This window comes from Dasypus novemcinctus, chromosome 4, assembly GCF_030445035.2.
Source record: "Dasypus novemcinctus isolate mDasNov1 chromosome 4, mDasNov1.1.hap2, whole genome shotgun sequence".
Taxonomy (NCBI): domain Eukaryota; kingdom Metazoa; phylum Chordata; class Mammalia; order Cingulata; family Dasypodidae; genus Dasypus; species Dasypus novemcinctus.
Genome location: NC_080676.1, coordinates 53,222,605 through 53,240,071, shown reverse-complemented (window position 1 = coordinate 53,240,071; position 17,467 = coordinate 53,222,605). Strand labels below are relative to the sequence as shown.

Below are 17,467 nucleotides of genomic sequence, written 5' to 3'. Positions count from 1 at the left end.
AAGTAAAGGAATTCCATTTTCTGCATATTCTCTAATTTAAAAAGGTTAAAAAAGAAAAGCATACTTTCATCTTCCATATAAATAAATGTAATAACAGCAGCAATTCCCTTTATTTTATTTTTTTATTTTTAGAATCATCAAGATTTATTGTAGTGGAATTATTAATATATGAATCAATCAATTCATCACATTTTTACCCTTCTACTTTAATTCAGGGGTTCTTAACCTTTTTTGTTCCATGGACTCCTTTGCTAGTCAGGTGAAAATCACAGACCCTTTACTAACTCTACACTGTACTGTGTATTATTTAATTTACTAATGATATATTAATTAAAATTATTAAAATATATCACACCCGCATCAACACATTCCCACAAGAATAATGCTTTTTGAATTTCAATTCATGCTCATGGACCGCTTGTTAAGAACCCCTGCTTTAATCCCTCTTTCCAGCAACCTTTCTCCTTTTTTCTCCTGTCCTTAGCCTTCTGCAGGGTATAATTGTTCTCTTCAGGTCTTCATTTCTCATTCACTCCCCAACTCAAGGCAATCTGGTTCTCATTCCAGTATTCTACTGAAATGGTCTTTTCCAAAGTCACCAGTGACCTTACAGGTTAAATCTACCCATTTCTTATTTCACTATAGCATTTGCCACTTGTAAAAATTTTCCTCTTAAAAGGTTGAAAAAATATTTTTACTCAAAACGATGCCTGTAGAACACAAGGCTTTTAATGAAAAGCAGTAATCATTTGCTCTCCCTTTCCCTACTATGGCCCACCTCTTCATTCTTCTTCTCCATTCGTCTTTCTTCCTCCAGCTTGGGTTGGCTGTTTTGGCATTGTTAAGGTTGATCATATTTTTGTCTATTGTATAATCAAAAGAAGTTTTCTATGCTTTGCTTGTAGGGATTCTAGTTGTTGGGAGTTGATATTCAGCTTTTGCATTATTACGATTAGGGAAATATTGTTCGCTTCAGAACTGTTTCCTTCTCTGTGTTTCCAATCTCATGATCCCATGCCACTCAAAAGAAGTATTCAAACTGATAATCCTTTCTTGGATACAACCAATTGCTCAAAATCAAGCCCTTTTTAGTTTGCTTCATATGTGGATTATAAGTTTGAAGTAGTTTTTTTATCCCTGGAATTTCTGACACTTTTTCCTTTAATCAAAGAAGGAGAAGAAAATTAAACTTTTTTTTCTGGTGTCTTAACTTTTATTGCTTACCATTCATTTTGTTCATTTTTGTGAGACCCATTAACTTCCTCTTCTAAACTGAAATAATATCATGGCTTCAATGTACAGCTTTTTTTTTTTTTTTTAATATTCTAGAGTTTCTAATTGTGTTTTTCCTTTTCCCTTCTTTTTGTTGCATTATGTATTTTTCTCATGTACTCATTTCCCCTCAAACTCTTAATCACACTATATATTATATAGAATCCTCCTTTTATCCTAGATCCCTCCATTTTACTCCAGCTAGTTGCCTCTGGATTTGCTGCACAGCTGTCAACTTTGGACTTCCCTTCATTACTCTTTGGGTTGGAGCTACTTTTTCTAAATTCCATGTTTTCTTTCTTTTTTTTATGCTTGTTTTATTTGGGGACATCCTTACATTGCTTGAAGGAAGAAGGAATAAATATAAATATATATTATAACACATCTCTCCAGTTAAATAAAATGAAGGAGTAAAGGGAAATAACTTTTTCTGAGCCCTTATATGTCTAAACATGCCTGCATTGTGCTTTCACATTTGATTGATAATTTAGTTCCAGGTCAGAAATTTTCCTCAGAATATTAAAGACTGTACTCCATTGTTTTGTTATCATCCAGTGTTGCTAAGGAGAAATCTTATTCTGATTCTTGTTCTTCTTCTTATTTTTTCTTAGAACCTTTTTATACTTGGTGTCTTCAGTTTCATAGTGATAGATGTGTCTGAGTCTGAGTCTTTTTTCACTTTTAACACTGGTCAGTGTTAGTAGATTCTTTCAGTTTGCATGCTCTTATTTCTCTTGAGCTCTGGGGAATTTCTATTTGATACTATTTCTTTGATAATTCTCTTTCTAGAAAACCTATTAACCCTATCCTGAACCTGCAGAATTGATTCTTTATGTTACTTATTATTTCTCTTTTATCATTCTTTTATTCTTTATTTTAATTTCAGAGAAGGGACTTTGAATTCTACATTGATTTTTTATTATTTCCACAGTCATTTTTTTTTAATTTTTATTTTTTATTCATTTTTAAAAAAATATTACATTAAAAAAATATGAAGTCCCAGTCAACCCCACCGCCCCCACCCCCCACTCCCCCCCACAGCAGCACTCTCTCCCATCATCATGACACATCCATTGCATTTGGTAAGTACATCTCTGGGCATCGCTGCACCTCATGGTCAATGGTCCACATCATAGCCCATACTCTCCCACGTTCCATCCAGTGGGCCCTGGGGGGATCTACAATGTCCCGTAATTGTCCGTGAAGCACCACCCAGGACAACTCCAAGTCCTGAAAACGCCTCCACATCTCATCTCTTCCTCCCATTCCCCGCACCCAGCAGCCACCATGGCTACTTTTCCCACACCAGTGCCACATTTTCTCTGTGGACATTGGATTTGGTTGTGTCCATTGCACTTCTATGTCAAGAGGGGGCTTAGATTCCACATGGATACTGGATGCAATCCTCCTGCTTTGAGTTGTAGGCACTCTAGGCTCCATGGTGTGGTGGTTGACATTCTTCAACTCCATGTTAGCTGAGTGGGGTAAGTCCAATAAATCAGAGTGTAGGAGTTGAAGTCTGTTGAGGTTCAGGGCGTGGCTATCATATTGTCAGTCCAGAGATTCAAATCCCCTAGATATATCTTAAACCCCAGCACCAACTACAATTTCAGTAAAGTAGCATGAAAGTCTTGTGAAAAGAGATCCCATCTGAGTCCAGCTCCATCACGCAGAAACACCAGCTCCAAAGAAGGGCCAACTGACATGGCAGTGAACCCCATCTGCCATGAGTCATATTTTTGATTTTTAAAGATCACTTGATTTTTTATTATTTCCTTTCATAGCCTTGGTTTTATAGGGAATTAGTTAGTATGAAATCATGGACTTTAGAGTCAGGCGACTTGTGTTCAAATTGTAACCTTACTACTTATTAGCTGTATAATGTTGGGAATATTTCCTAACCTTTATGCCTGATGATGATGATGATGATGATGATAATGATACCTGCAAGTTAGTATGCCTGAGGCATTTGGAAATGTTCTGAGCAACTGACATAGTTCTCAGTTTTGTTGAGTGGTCTTAGGGTGCAGTGGAGCATGGTGATGTAGGCTATGGAACCAAATTTTCCCCAGTTCTGCCACTTACTAGTGGCTTTGGCTAAGTTTTATTTTATTTTAACTTTTTAGTTTGAGTAATTTTAGGCTTACAAAATGATTCCTAAAATAGTACAAAGAATTCTGGGAAGCCCTTCATCCAGATTCTCCAAATGTTAACATTTTACATAACTAGAGTACAGTTATCAAAATCAGGACATTAACACTGATACAGTAATGTTATATAACCTACAAACTTTTTACATTTCATCAGTTGTTCACTAATGCCCTTTTTCTAGGATAAAATGTTGTGGATAGTTGCCATGTCTCCTTTAATTTGGACAGGTCCTTAGTTTTTCTTTGCCTCTTCTGATTATGTGATTTTTGAAGAGTTGTTTTATAGAATGTCTCAAATTTAGACTTGGTTGATGGTTTCTTATAATTAAGTTTGAATATTGCATTTGTTGATGAGAATACCACAGGTGAGGTTGTATTCTCAGTGCATATTACCAGGAAGCACATAATGTGCATATGCTGCTTACTGGTGCTGTTAACTTGGATCACTTGGTTAAGGTAGTGCCTACCAGGGTTCTCCTTTTTAAAGTTACTGTTTTTCCTTTTGTGTTTAATAAGGATCATGTGGGGAGATTTTTTAAGACTGAGTATTTTATTTCTCTTCATACTTTTGCTCAGTGATTTTAGCATCCTCTGATGATTCTTGACTGCAACAATTATTACTGTAGTGTTTGCCAAGTGGTGATTTTTCTGTTTTAATTATTCCTTCTATATTTATTTGTTAGAACTTTTCTTTAAAAATTCTCTATTTTTCTTGTGCTCATATCACCATGGATTTATAATTATTTTTATTCTGTGGCTATAATTTATTGCTATTATTTATTTATTTACTTATCAATCACTGTTTTGATGTTTAAATTGTCCCAGATTTGGCCAATGGCAGTCCCTTCAAGATGGTGCTAGTATCCTTTTGACATATCACCATCTTTTTTTTTTTTTTTTTTGTATATTTCCTTACTTTCTGGCACTGTAAGATATTCCAGGCCTTACTTGTACTTTCCCTATGCAGCCATTCTTCAAAGAACCTGTTTTCTTTTACTGGGGACGGTATTTAGAAACTGAAATCTAGGTGCTAGGTGTGTTCTTTGGTACTGGGGTGTTATTGCTTCTAGATCCTTGTAATGGACAGAGCCAGTCGTATTCATGTATGTATACACACATCTATATCTGTCTAGCTGTACATATTTTGAAAACTGAGTTCACAATGATATCTCCAACTCGAGTACACCACCACAGTGTTCATTCTTGCTTTCCATCTTTCCTTATGTTTAACTTCTTTCTTTGATAGTGAGAAACTGGGAATTTCATTATCCACAAAATCAGTGGATACACACACACACAATGTTAGAATACACATAAAGTAATTTGGGAATTGATAGTCTATAGCCATCTGAAAATCAAACATACTAACCAGAGAATGTTTGTGTACTGTTCCTTTTGCTTTTAGCCTTAAATGTTTAGTCAAAATACCGATTCCAAATGATTTATGATAGTTCCACCCCCCTCAACTCAGTGTGATTATGTTATTCATTTTTTCATACGGTTAAGTTTATTTGTTTCTGTTTTTATTTCATTTGGGTTCTCCCTCTTTTTTTTTTTTTTTTAAAGGAGGTACCAGGGATTGAACCCAGGACCTCGCTCATGGGAACATGGGAAGCAGACACTCAACCCCTGAGCTACATCTACTTCCTAATGAGAGTTGGTTTTCTCGTTTGTTTTTAGGAGGTACCAGGGATTGAACCCAGGACCTGGTATATGGGAAGCAGCGCTAATCACTTTAGCTACATCCACTCCCCATCCTTAATTGCTTTTGATTATTTTTTGGAGTCTGTGAAATGTTAATATGGTTCTAGAAATCAGAACAATAAAAAAGTATGGTTTGAGAAGTGTAGTATTCTCATTCCCCTATCCTTTATATATTTTTAAATGACTGTTATGCCCCTGCTTTATTTAATATTTTATTTTCCGGTTTGGAAGTTTTTAATGATATCCTGACTATTGCCTACTGTAGAATCAATGACCTTATTCTACTTTCCTTTTCTCTTTTCTTCTCATATTTTAGTTGGATTATTTCCTTTCTGTAGTAGTATATAACATTTAAACATTTTACTTTTCTCCCTCATCTCTATCTTTGATTTAGCTTTAGATATATAATTACATATGTGAAAATACCATCAGCACTTTCGCTGAACTTTTCTCATTCATTTTTTGATTGGATGAAACTTAATCTCTGACAGATTCCTCAAGAAGGGCTTGTAAGCACTGAATTTCTATGTTTTGTATGTTTAAAACTGTTTTTTGTAGTCTTGATACTTGATATAGGGACACTTGGCTGGATATAAAATCCTTGGTTCACACTTTTTTTGAATTAAAAAAAAAATGCTCCATTTTTGCCTTGCTTTGTGTATACTGTGGATGCCATTCTAATTTTTTTAGCCCTTGTAAATTACTTGATCACATTGCCTGAAAGACTTGAGGACTTTTTCTTTCCCTTTGAAGTCTCATACTTTTTCTAAGATCTCTTGTCTCAGATCTGATTGTTCTTGACTAATTTCCCCAGAATTCTGGTGTGCCTTTTCAATCTGTAGATTCAGGTCTTTATTTATTTTTGGAAAATTTCTTGGGTTATAGTTTTAAATATTAGCTCTGTTTGGTTCTTTTATTTTTCTTCTTCAATAACTCCAACTTTACATAAATTATTCCTTCATAGACTATATTCCATTCCCAACTGCTTTCTCTCTGATCCTTTTTTAAAATTTTATAATTTTTAATTTTTTTAAAAGATACTTAGGTTACTTAATGTTACATAAAAAACATAGGGGATTCCCATTCACCCTGCTCCCCACACCTCCCACATTTTCCCACATTAACATCCTTCATTAGTGTGGTATATTCATTGCAGTTGATGAACACATTTTTGAGCATTGCCACTAAGTGTGGATTAAAGTTTACATTGTAGTTTACACTCTTTTGCACCCAATTCTGTAGCTTATGGCAAGATATATAATGGCTTGTATCTGTCGTTGCAGTGTCATTCAGGACAATTCCCAAGTCCTGAAAATGTCCCTGCATTGTATCTGTTTCTCCCTTTTCCTGCCCTCAGAACCTCCAGTGGCCATTTCCTCCACATCAATGATATAATTTCTTCCACTACTAGAATCACAATAAATCTGCAGTCGAATACCAGTAAGTCTGCTTCAGTCCATAGTTCATTGGCTAATCCTGAGGATTTTGGGGTCGTGATATCCACTCCACCTCTGATTGAGAGGGGGCTATGATAACATAGGGCTGATGGATGGGACTCTCTTGCTTGCAGTTGTAGACTTTCTTGGTTTCTTGGTATGGTAGTTGTCCATCATCACCTCCATGTTAGTTGTCCTGGGTGAGACCAAAAAACTGGAGAGTAGGTGGTGTAACTCAGTTGAGATTCAGGGCCCAGCTGGCACATGGACAGCCCCCAAATTTAAGTCTCTTATCTGTACACCTACCAACTCTAGTACTAATTATAGGTTCAAATAGAAGAACAGAAGAGCCCTGTGTAGGGAAAGCACAATTCAGTCCAACTTTGTCACTCTGGGGAGCATAAATTCCAAACTAGGGCCCACTGGCAAAGCACCAAACTCCTGAGCTGTCTGCCCTGACTATAGTGTCTGGATGTCTCCAGCATCCTGAGAAGCCCAGCTATTTGTGGTAGTATTTACTTTGGCAGTCAGTGAGATCCTGCTGAGATGTGCATAAATGTAACCTCTGGAATGACCTCCTGACTCATTTTGAAATCTCTTAGCCATATAAACTCATTTGTCTTTAACTTTTCCCCCTTTTGGTCAAGGTCTTTTTCCAGTTGCATTGCTGGTTGGTGCTTGGTAATAATCTCTCGGTGACAGGGAGGCTCTTCCCGGGAGTCATATCCCACGCTGGGGGGAAGGTAATGTATGTGTATGCTGAGTTCGGCTTAGAGAGAGGCCACATTTTAGCAACAATGAGGCTCTCAGGAGGCAACTCTTAGGCATCCTGTAATACCAGGCTAAGTTTCAATTTCAAGAGTAAAGGTTCATAATCACCATCATCAATATCAAGGGCCTGTCAATGGACCATCTTCCTTCACTAGTCATTGTGCCCATACTCGGGATTCTAGCTGTTCCATTAAAGAATGTGGCAGGGCTCCTCAGGATGGGAATTGGATATTCCTTCGGTTTTGTGTGAATCTCCACCCACTGTGACAATGCCCTATGAACATTTGAACACATTTATATGCTTTATATGTATGCACAGGTTAGCTTCCTCCCATGTATCCCCCATCACTACACCCCACATCAGTGATCCTCCCCTACCACAGTTGTAATCCTTCTGCAATCCAAAACTTCTTCAAATTGAAGCCAGTAAAATAGCCAAATAAAATGAATAAGAAAATGAAATAATAATGATCGTTTTAAAAATAAGAAATAAAATACAAAGAAAAATTTGTGATAATAAAAAGAATGCAAAAATATTAAAAATTATTTTTCGACGTTTTGCCTTTCATCACTGAAAGATCTGTTGTTCTATATGTACAGTGACATTTTCTTCTGTTCCCCCAGTGTCTTACTTTTTTCACTTTGTCTTCAAAGAAGTTTTAGGTTACAGAAAAGTTATGTACAGAATATGGAGGACTCCCTTATACCCAACATTCTTCCCTCTTTCCCCCTTCCCCTGTTATTAATTTTATATGTGTATGGTATGCTTGTTACAACTGATGTACAAATATTGAAACAAAGCTACTAACCATGGTCAGTTGTTTACATTATGGTTTACATTTTGGACCATACATTTTTATAAATTTTGATGTAATTTAACATGGCCTTTATCCATCATAGCCAGATCAGGTAGAACACTTCCATTACCCCCAAAATGCCCTCTCTTCCATCTATTCTAAACCTCCCTTCTGCTCCTCTGGGGACCCACGGCAACCACCAGACTTCCGTCCTTGCAGGACAAGATTCATCGTTACTTGCAGCAAGACTGAGCGCTTGACACACTGGTCTGTCCTCCCCTATTAAGCACCACCCATGCTCTTGAGAGATTCCTGCCCCTCTATTTGAGAACATAGTGGGCCTCCCCAGGATGGGAGACCACCACCTTGATGCTCATTATGTGCGTTTCCACCCAGCGATATAACACACTGTGCAAAATGAACACTTCCACACTCTGTAGAAGCCTGCCTAAGGTGCCGCCTGTCCCAGATGTCCCCCACATCCAACACCCTAAACCAGTAACCCTCACTTGCCATATTGCCAAAAGAGCATTCCCAACATTGTAGTTTCAACCATATACCTGCCAAATCCCAGTGTTCACCTGTTCCTTCCCCCATACTTTCCCCCAGTCCCATGGACAGTCTAACCCATTCTCCCCACCCTACCCACCCCTGACAAACCAGCACTGCCCAACCCAAAGTATCATTGCACCACTGTTATGCCCTTGCACTGCACAGCTACAAACTTCCACCTTATAGATTTTGCCCTTATGGGTTTTTGCTCACAGCCTTCTTCTCCCTTTCTATTTTCTGTAAACCTGTCTTCCAAACTCTATCTCTCTGAGTCTGCTCAATTTGCTTAATTCATGTCGGTGAGGTCATGTAATATTTGTCCTTCAGTGCCAGGCTGCTTCACTCAAGGTCCTTGAGATTCATCCATGTTATCCCATGTGTTAATACTGTATTCCTCCTTACAGCTGAGTAATATTCCATTGTATGTATATACCACAATTGGTTTATCCATTCATCTATTGAAGGGCATTTGAGTTGATTCCAGCTGTTCGTGTCCTTGCTTTCAGTTCTTCTGGGTATATACCCAGCAGTGGAATTGCTAGATCGTATGGCAGTTCTATAGTTAGTTTTCTGAGGAACCACCAAACTGTCCTCCACGGTGCTGCTCCATTCTACATTCTCACCAGCAATGGATGAGGGTTCCCTTCCCTCTACATCCTCTCCAACACTTGTAGTCCTCTGTTTTTTTATATAATAGTCTAATGGGTGTAAGATGATATCTCATTGTAGTTTTCATTTGTCTTTCCCTAATAAGTAGTGATGTTGAACATCTTTTCATGTGCTTTTTTAGCCATTTCCATTTCTTCTTTGGAGAAGTTTCTTTTCAAATTACTTGCTCATTTTTAAAATAGGTTGTTTGTCTTTTTATTTTTGAGGTGTAGGATTTCTTTATGTATGTTGGATATTAGGCCCCTATCAGATAAATGGTTACCAAATATTTTTGCCCATTGAGTAGGGTGCCTTTTCACTTTCTTGACAAACTCCTTTGAGGTGCAAAAGTTGTTAATTTTGAGGAGGTCCCATTTATCTGTTTTTTCTTCTGTTGCTCACGCTTTGGGTGTAAAGTTCATGAAATGATTTACTAATACAAGATCCTGTAGGTGCTTCCCTAACATTATCTTCCAAGGTCTTTATGGTTTTGACTCTTATATTTAGATCTTTGATCCATCTTGAATTTTTGTATAAGGTGAAATTGTGTTCCTCTCTCATTCTTTTGGATATGGATATCGAGTTCTTCAAGCACCATTTGTGTTGAAGAGGCCATTCTCTCCCACTTGAATGGACTTGGTGGTTTTGTCAGATATTAGTTGTGTGTATATGTGAGGATCTGTATCAGAACTCTCAGTTCCATTGGTCAGTGTGTCTATCCTTGTTCCAATAACATGCAGTTTTGACCACTGTAGCCTTGTAGTATATTTTGAAGTCAGGTGATGTGCTTCCTCCAATTTTGTTTTCTTTTTCAATATGTCTTTGGCTATTCAGAGCCTCTTGTCCTTCCAAATGAATTTCATAGTTCTTCCAATTCAGTGAAAAATGCTGTGTTGATTTTTTTTCCTTTCTTTTCTTGTTTATTATTTTATTTTTATTTATTTATTTATTATTTATTTGCTTATTTATTTTTATTTTCCAAATTCTCAATTTATTCATTTAAAAAAAATATTACATTAAAAAAATATGAGGTCCCCATTCACCCCCACCGCCCCCACCCCACCACTCCTCCCACAGTAACACTCTCCCCCATCATCACGACACATCCATTGCATCTGGTGAGTACATCTCTGGGCATCGCTGCACCCCGTGGCCTGTGGTCCACACCATAGTCCACACTCTCCCACGTTCCATCCAGTGGGCCATGGGAGGACATACAATGTCCGGCAGTTGTCCCTGGAGCACCATCCAGGACAACTCCAAGTCCCGAAAATGCCTCCACATCTCATCTCTTCCTCCCATTCCCCGCACCCAGCAGCCACCATGGCCACTTTTTCCACACCAATGCCACATTTTCTCGATTATTAACCATGATAGTTCATGAATAGGATATCATTAAGTCCACTCTAATCCTTACTGTATTCCTCCTTCCTGTGGACCTTGGCTTGGTTGTGTCCATTCCACATCTATGTCAAGAGGGGGTTTAGATTCCACATGGATACTGGCTGCAATCCTCCTGCTTTCAGTTGTAGACACTTTAGGCTCCATGGTGTGGTGGTTGACATTCTTCAACTCCATGTTAGCTTCCCACCAAATCGATGTCCAGACACCTCCTGCCCTGCAAAATCCCGAAACAGCCTGGTCCCGAAGAATTTCCAACACTGCCCAGCTGCTTCTTTCAGGAGAGAATATCAGGTGTGCTCACTCAGCCACCATCTTGCCCCGCCCTCCGCTGTGTTGATTTTTATTGGGATTGCATTAAATCTGTAGATCAGTTTGTGTAGGATGGACATCTTAATGATGTTTAACCTTCCTGTCCATGAGCAGGGAATATTCTTCCATTTATTTAAGTCTTTGGTTTCCTTTAACAGTGTTGTATAGTTTCTGCATGTAAATCATTTACATCTTTAGTTAAATTTATTTTTAGGTATTTGAGTCTTTTAGTTGCTGTTGTAAGTGAGATTATTTCTTGATTTCCTCCTCAGATTGCTCATTATTGGTATATAGAAATGCTCCTGATTTTCTCATGTTAATCTTATATCCTGTGACTTTACTGAACTGGTTTTTAGACTGTAGAAGCTTTGTTGTAGATTTCTCAGGCATTCTATGTATAGTACCATGTCATCTACAAATAGTGAAATTTTTTCTTCTTCCTTTCCAATTTTGATGCCTTTTATATCTTTTTCTTGCCTAAGTGCTCGAGCAAGTACTTCTAACACAATGTTAAATAGGAGTGGTGAAAGTGGACATCTTTGTCTTGTTCCCGATCTTAGAGGCAAAGCTTTTAGGATTTTACCTTTGAATATCATATTAGCTGTGGATTTTATATTTACATCCTTTATTATGTTGAGGAAGTTTCTATCTATTCCTGTCTTTTGTAGTGTTTTTATCAGGAATGTGTGCTGTATTTTGCCAGATGCTTTCTCTGCATCTAGAACTGATCATGCATTTTTCTTTCGATTTGTTTATGTGGTGTATTATATTGATTGATTTTCTTATGTTGAACCATCCTTGCATAACAGGGATGAAACTCAGTTGGTTGTGGTGTATAATTCATTTGAAGTGTTGTTGAATATGCTTAGCAAGTATTTTGTTGAGGATTTTAGCACCCAGGTTCATTAGAGAGATTGGTCTGTAGTTTTCCTTGTGGCATCTTTGTTTGGCTTTGGTATTAGGGTGATGTTGGCATCATTGAATGAGTTAGGCAACTTCCTCCACTTCTATTTTTGGAAGTGTTTTAGCAGGATTGGTGTTATTTCTTTCTGGAATATTTGGTCGAATTCACCTGTGCAGTTGTCTGGTCCTGGGCTGCTCTTAGTTGGGAGGTTTTTGATGACTAATTCTATCTCGTTACTTGTGATTGATCTGTTGAGTTCATCCATTCCTTCTTTTGACAATGTAGGCTGCTTGCGTGTTTCTAGGAATTGGTCCATTTCCTCTAAATTATCTTTCTTGTTGACATATAATTTATGATATCCTTTATTTCCGTGGGGTTAGTGGTGATATCTCCTTCCTTGTTTCTTATTTTATGTGTTTGCATCTTCTTTCTTTTTTTCTTTGTTAGTCTAGCCAAGAGTTCATCAATTTTATTAATATTCTCAAAGAACCAGCTTTTGGTGTTCTTTATTTTTTTAAATACTTTCTTATTTTCAATTTCATTTAGTTCTGCTCTAATCTTTGTTATTTCTTTCTACTTCCTTTGTGGTTAGTTGTTCTTTTTCTAATTCCTCAAAGTGTGCAGTTACATCTTTGATTTAGCTCTTCTTTTTAAATTTATTTACAGCTATGAATATCCTTCTCAGTGCAGCTTTTGCTGCAACCCATACGTTTTGATATACTGTGTTGTCATTTTCATTCATTTCAAGGTAGTTACTGATTTCTTTTGCGATTTCCTCCTTGACCCACTGTTTGTCTAAGGGTATGCTGTTTAACCTCCACATCTTTGTGCCTAATCTGGTTCTCTGCCCTTTACTGATTTCCAGCCTCATTCTATTGTGGTCAGAGAAATTCCTTTGTATAATTTCAGTCTTTCTGAATTCATTAAGAGTTGTTTTGTGGTCTATCCTGGAGAATGATCCATGTGCACTTGAGAAGAATGTATATCCCACTGTATTTTCGTGTAATGTTCTGTATATATCTGTTAGGTCCCAGACCTATAATGTATCATTCAAAGTCTTTGTTTCTTCATTGATTCTCTGTTGAGATGTTCTAATGGTGATAATGATGTATTAATGTCTTCCACTATAATTGTAGAGGATTCTATTTCTCCACTTAGTTTTTCCCAGTGTTTGCCTCCTGTATTTTGAGGCGCCCTGGTTAGGTGCATAAATGTTTATGATTGTTCTTTCTTCTTGATAGATTACCCCTTTCATTAATATATAGTGTCCTTTGTCTCACAATAGTTTCACATTTAAAGTCTATTTTGTCCAATATTAGTATAGGTACTCACTGACTTTTGGTTATTGTTTGCTTGTAAAATTGTTTTCCAACCATTCACTTTCAATCTCCTTGCACCCCTGCATTTAAGGTGGGTTTCTTGTAGACAGCATATAGATGGGTCTTATTTCTTTATCTATTTTGCCAACCTGTGTCTCTTGACTGGTGAACTTAATCCATTAACATTCAGTGTTATTACCCATTAAGGAATTACTTACATTAGCTGTACTTTCTTTAGGTTTATGTATGCCATATGTTGTTTTTATTTCTCTTTTTGTTGTTGTTACTCTCTCCTCCAACTCTCTCTCTCCTGTTTTTTCTTTTTGATCTGCAGAACTCCCTTTAGTATTTCTGAAGTACAGGTTTCTTATTGGCATACTCTCTTAATTTCTGTTTATTTGTGAATATTTTGAACTCTTCCCTCTTTTTCGAATGCCAGCTTTGCTAGATAGAGAATTCTTGGCTGGAAGTTTTTTTCTTTTAGTGCCTTAGCTATATCATACCACTGCCTTCTTGCCTCCATAGTTTCAAATGAGAAAACAGCACTTAATCTTATTGAGCTTCCCGCAGGAGCCCCACTATTTGAGGTAGTATTCAAATTGCTCTTTTTATTTAAGATTTGTTTTGCAAATCATCCCTGTTATCATGCATACCTATAGTATGCTTATTTTCACTACTGTGTAGTGTTCCATTGTTCTATTGTATGAATACACTACAATTTGTCCATTATCCCATAGGTGGACATTTCAGTTGTTTTCACTTTTCTTCTTTTACAAGCAATGCTTCTAGAAGCATTCTTATGCTATGTATGTTTCTGTTTGGTAATACCTAAAAGTAGAATTACTGGGTCATAATATCTTCAACTAGACCCTTTCTATTGAAACACCTTGTTCTAGGCTTCTGTAATACCAGGCTTACCTGGTTTTCGTTTTGCTTCATAGCTTAGGCATTCTCATTTTCTGGATCTTAATTCTCTACCACTCTCCTTTGTCCTTGACTCTTTTCTATCTCCTCTCTATCTAGGTAATCTTATCTAGTTCCATTGCTTTAAGTACCATCTACATGCTAATAACTGCTCAGATTCTTTCTTTAAAGTGACCTCACTTGGGGACCCCAGTTAGGTCTCTCTTTGGACATCTAAAGAGGATCTCAGATTTAATATGGCTAAGCAGATGTCCTGACTCTCAGCCCTCCCTTTTTTCCCTGCAATATATGCTGGAACCTTCTCATGCTTCTGATTTTAGCTCATGTGTCTCTACTCAGAGAAGCCTTGTCTGAGTACCACCATCTCCTTGCCCTGACATTATCTATTACATCATCATGGTTTTCTTTTTTCTGTAGATCAATTATAACTGGCTCATGTAATTTTTTTTTCTTTATTTTCTGTTTCTATCCACTGGAAAAGTTACTTGAGGTCAGAGATTATGCCTTTCTTTACCATTTTATCTCCATTTTTTAGAACATTGGCCATTACAAAATGGGTGATTAATAAATATTTAATCCTGCTACCTTTCTTCATATCAATAGATTCAAATTTCCACCTATTTTTTGAGGTTTCTCTTAGCCTTGATCTCCTGAGTGCTAATCCAGTTGTCACATTGTCACTTGGACTTCATCTGGTTGTCCTGCAGCAGTCTCAGCCTCATCAAGTAAGTTCACCCTGACTATCTTCTTCCCCACAACCTGCTGCTCCTGTTTTTCTCATTTTGGTAAATGGTATCCTTGTCTACCCTGTGGTTTGCCTTTCCCCCATGCCAGTATGCCAAATTTGTCATCATTTGTTTTCACCTTCTTTATAGCTCTAATGTGTTTTCCCCTCACCCTGCCATTACCTTGGTCCAGGCCATTATTTTGCTCCAAAGACTATTTTAAAAACTTCCTAAATAAATAGCTTCTCAGCTTCTATCTCTGTTCTTCTCCAATTCCTCCCTCATGCTGATTCCAAAAAAATGTTTATCAAGTGCAGCCTCATCATGTTACTGCTTTATTTAAAGTCCACCAGAGACTCCCTGCCACCTCTAAAGTCCAAGTTCTACATCATGGGACAAAACCATTAAGGATGAGGCCCCTGTGTATCTCACCTCCTCCTTTTTCTCCAAAGGCTCCTTAAGACCATCTTCTTGTGGGTCTTCAACCCAATGAGATGGACCTTTGCTCATGCTGTTTCCTCTCTTTGCAGGTTTCTTTCCCCTTTCTCCTTGTCTACCTGGTAAACTTTTGCTCATTTTTAAAGATGACTCAAATATTCCCTTTTCAGAAGGGACATTCAGGCAGATGTAAGGAATTCCTTCTCTGTGCTCACTTGGCAGTTTGTTTATTATGTCCATTTTAACGCTTGATTCATTTATCTAGCACATATTTATCAATTGCTTGCTATATGCTAGAAACTGTTCTGAGTGTTGACTAGGTCCTTATTTTCAAGGAGTCTACATCCAAGAGGGGAGGAATGAGGGAAAAAAGTAAACAGTATTATTTTGGATAGTGATTAGTGGTTCTAGGATAAAATAAAACCAGACATTGTGATACTGTTATGGAAAGTGTGTATGTCTGTAGGCAAGGGTCCAAGTAACACTTTAGATTTAATGAGATGCTGTTAGAGTTGAGACCAGAAATAAAGGAAGGACCCAGAAGGAACAGCCTGAAGCTGGAAGGAGCTTGGCATGTTTAAGGAATAGAAAGAAGGCCAGTGAGGCAGAAGCATAATAAGCAGTGGGGAGTGCTGTTGTATGAAATAATATCTGAGAGGTAGACAGGGCTAGATCATGTAGGGCTTTCTAGTTGTAGATATTATTTTAAGTGTAGTGGGAAGCCATTGGAAGATTTTTAACAGTGGAAATGACATGATCTGGTTTATGTTTAGAATTACTACCCTGGCTGATATGAGGAGAATTATATGGGAAGAGAGTGAGAGCTGGCAGACCATTTAGGAATTGTTGCCTATTGCATGTGAGACATGATGGTAGCTTGTTTTACTCTATTTGTAATGTCCATGGAGAGAAGTAGAGTGAATTGAGATATATTTTGGAGGTAGGCTGACAAGACTTGCAGATGGATTGGATGTGTTAAGTATAGGGAAGGATGGAATTAAGGACACCATGGATTTTCTCTAGTACCTGGGATGATGGTAGTACTATTTACTAACATGCAGATGATTGGTGGTGGTAGGGTTTAGATAGTTTTATGGGGGAGGAATCAAAAGTTATATTTTAGATATGTTAAGTTGGAAATGCCTCTTAGACTTCAAAGTGTGAATGCCAAAAAGGCAGTTGATATGATTCTGAGGGTTGGGGTGCAGTTATTATAATTTTTGGAGTCACCAACTTATAAATTATATTTTAAAGCCAGAGAACTGGGTGAAATAGCCTAGCATTTGAGTGTAGTGAAGAGAGAATAAGGCCAAGGGTAGAGACTGCAGCACTTAGAGGTCTGGTAGATGAAGAGAGCTAGGGAGAAAAGGGGGAGTCACAGTGTTTTGAGGAAGAAGTGTCCACCATGCCATTCTACTTAGAGTTTGAATTAGATGAAGGCACAGATTGGACCACTAGATTTGACCCTGGCAATCACTGTGACCATCATGAGAGCACCTTTAGGACATTAGAGTGGGCAGAAGGCAGAACCTTGCTCATTACTTTAACTAACTGCTTATGTCAGACTGTGTACTAGTCATTAATTTGTTTCTAAGTCTTAGCATGTAGTAGATGATGGATTAATGTTTGCCTTCAGGTTGGATTTTACAATGCAGCTTAAAGAAATAATAACCTCATTTAGAATGCTTTTCAATCACTAACCCTTTCTACCAGTTTGTGTCAGTTTAAGGAATACAATTATGTGAATAATAAACAAACATGATGAGAAAGACAAATACATTTTTATAGAGATTCACAGTATATCTTGAAACCGTCATGATGTAGTGAAAAGGGTCACGCTTTGGATTCGGAAGACCTGGCTCAACTTCAGGCTCCAGTACTTCACCCTGCTGAAGGTGTCTTGGGGCAAGTCTGTGTTGCAGTTCCTTTGCTGTCACACATGCATAATGTTAACAGATATCTCTTACTGGGTTTTTGTGAGCAACAAGTGGGCTAATGTACATGAAAAGTCCTTTGTAAGTAAAAAGATAGCTTGTAAGTGTTATTTTTGTAAAACAGATTGGATTATCCATTTCGTTACTGACTTATAAAGTAGATTAAATCCATGACAGAAA

At 37.5% G+C, this 17,467-nt stretch overlaps 1 protein-coding gene across 2 annotated transcripts in view; it reads left to right on the top strand.

The window, feature by feature from the left end:
• The window catches only part of ZMAT3 (zinc finger matrin-type 3), a 42,943-nt gene that overhangs the window by 12,929 nt on the left and 12,547 nt on the right, over positions 1 to 17,467 (top strand). The window lies entirely within an intron of this gene.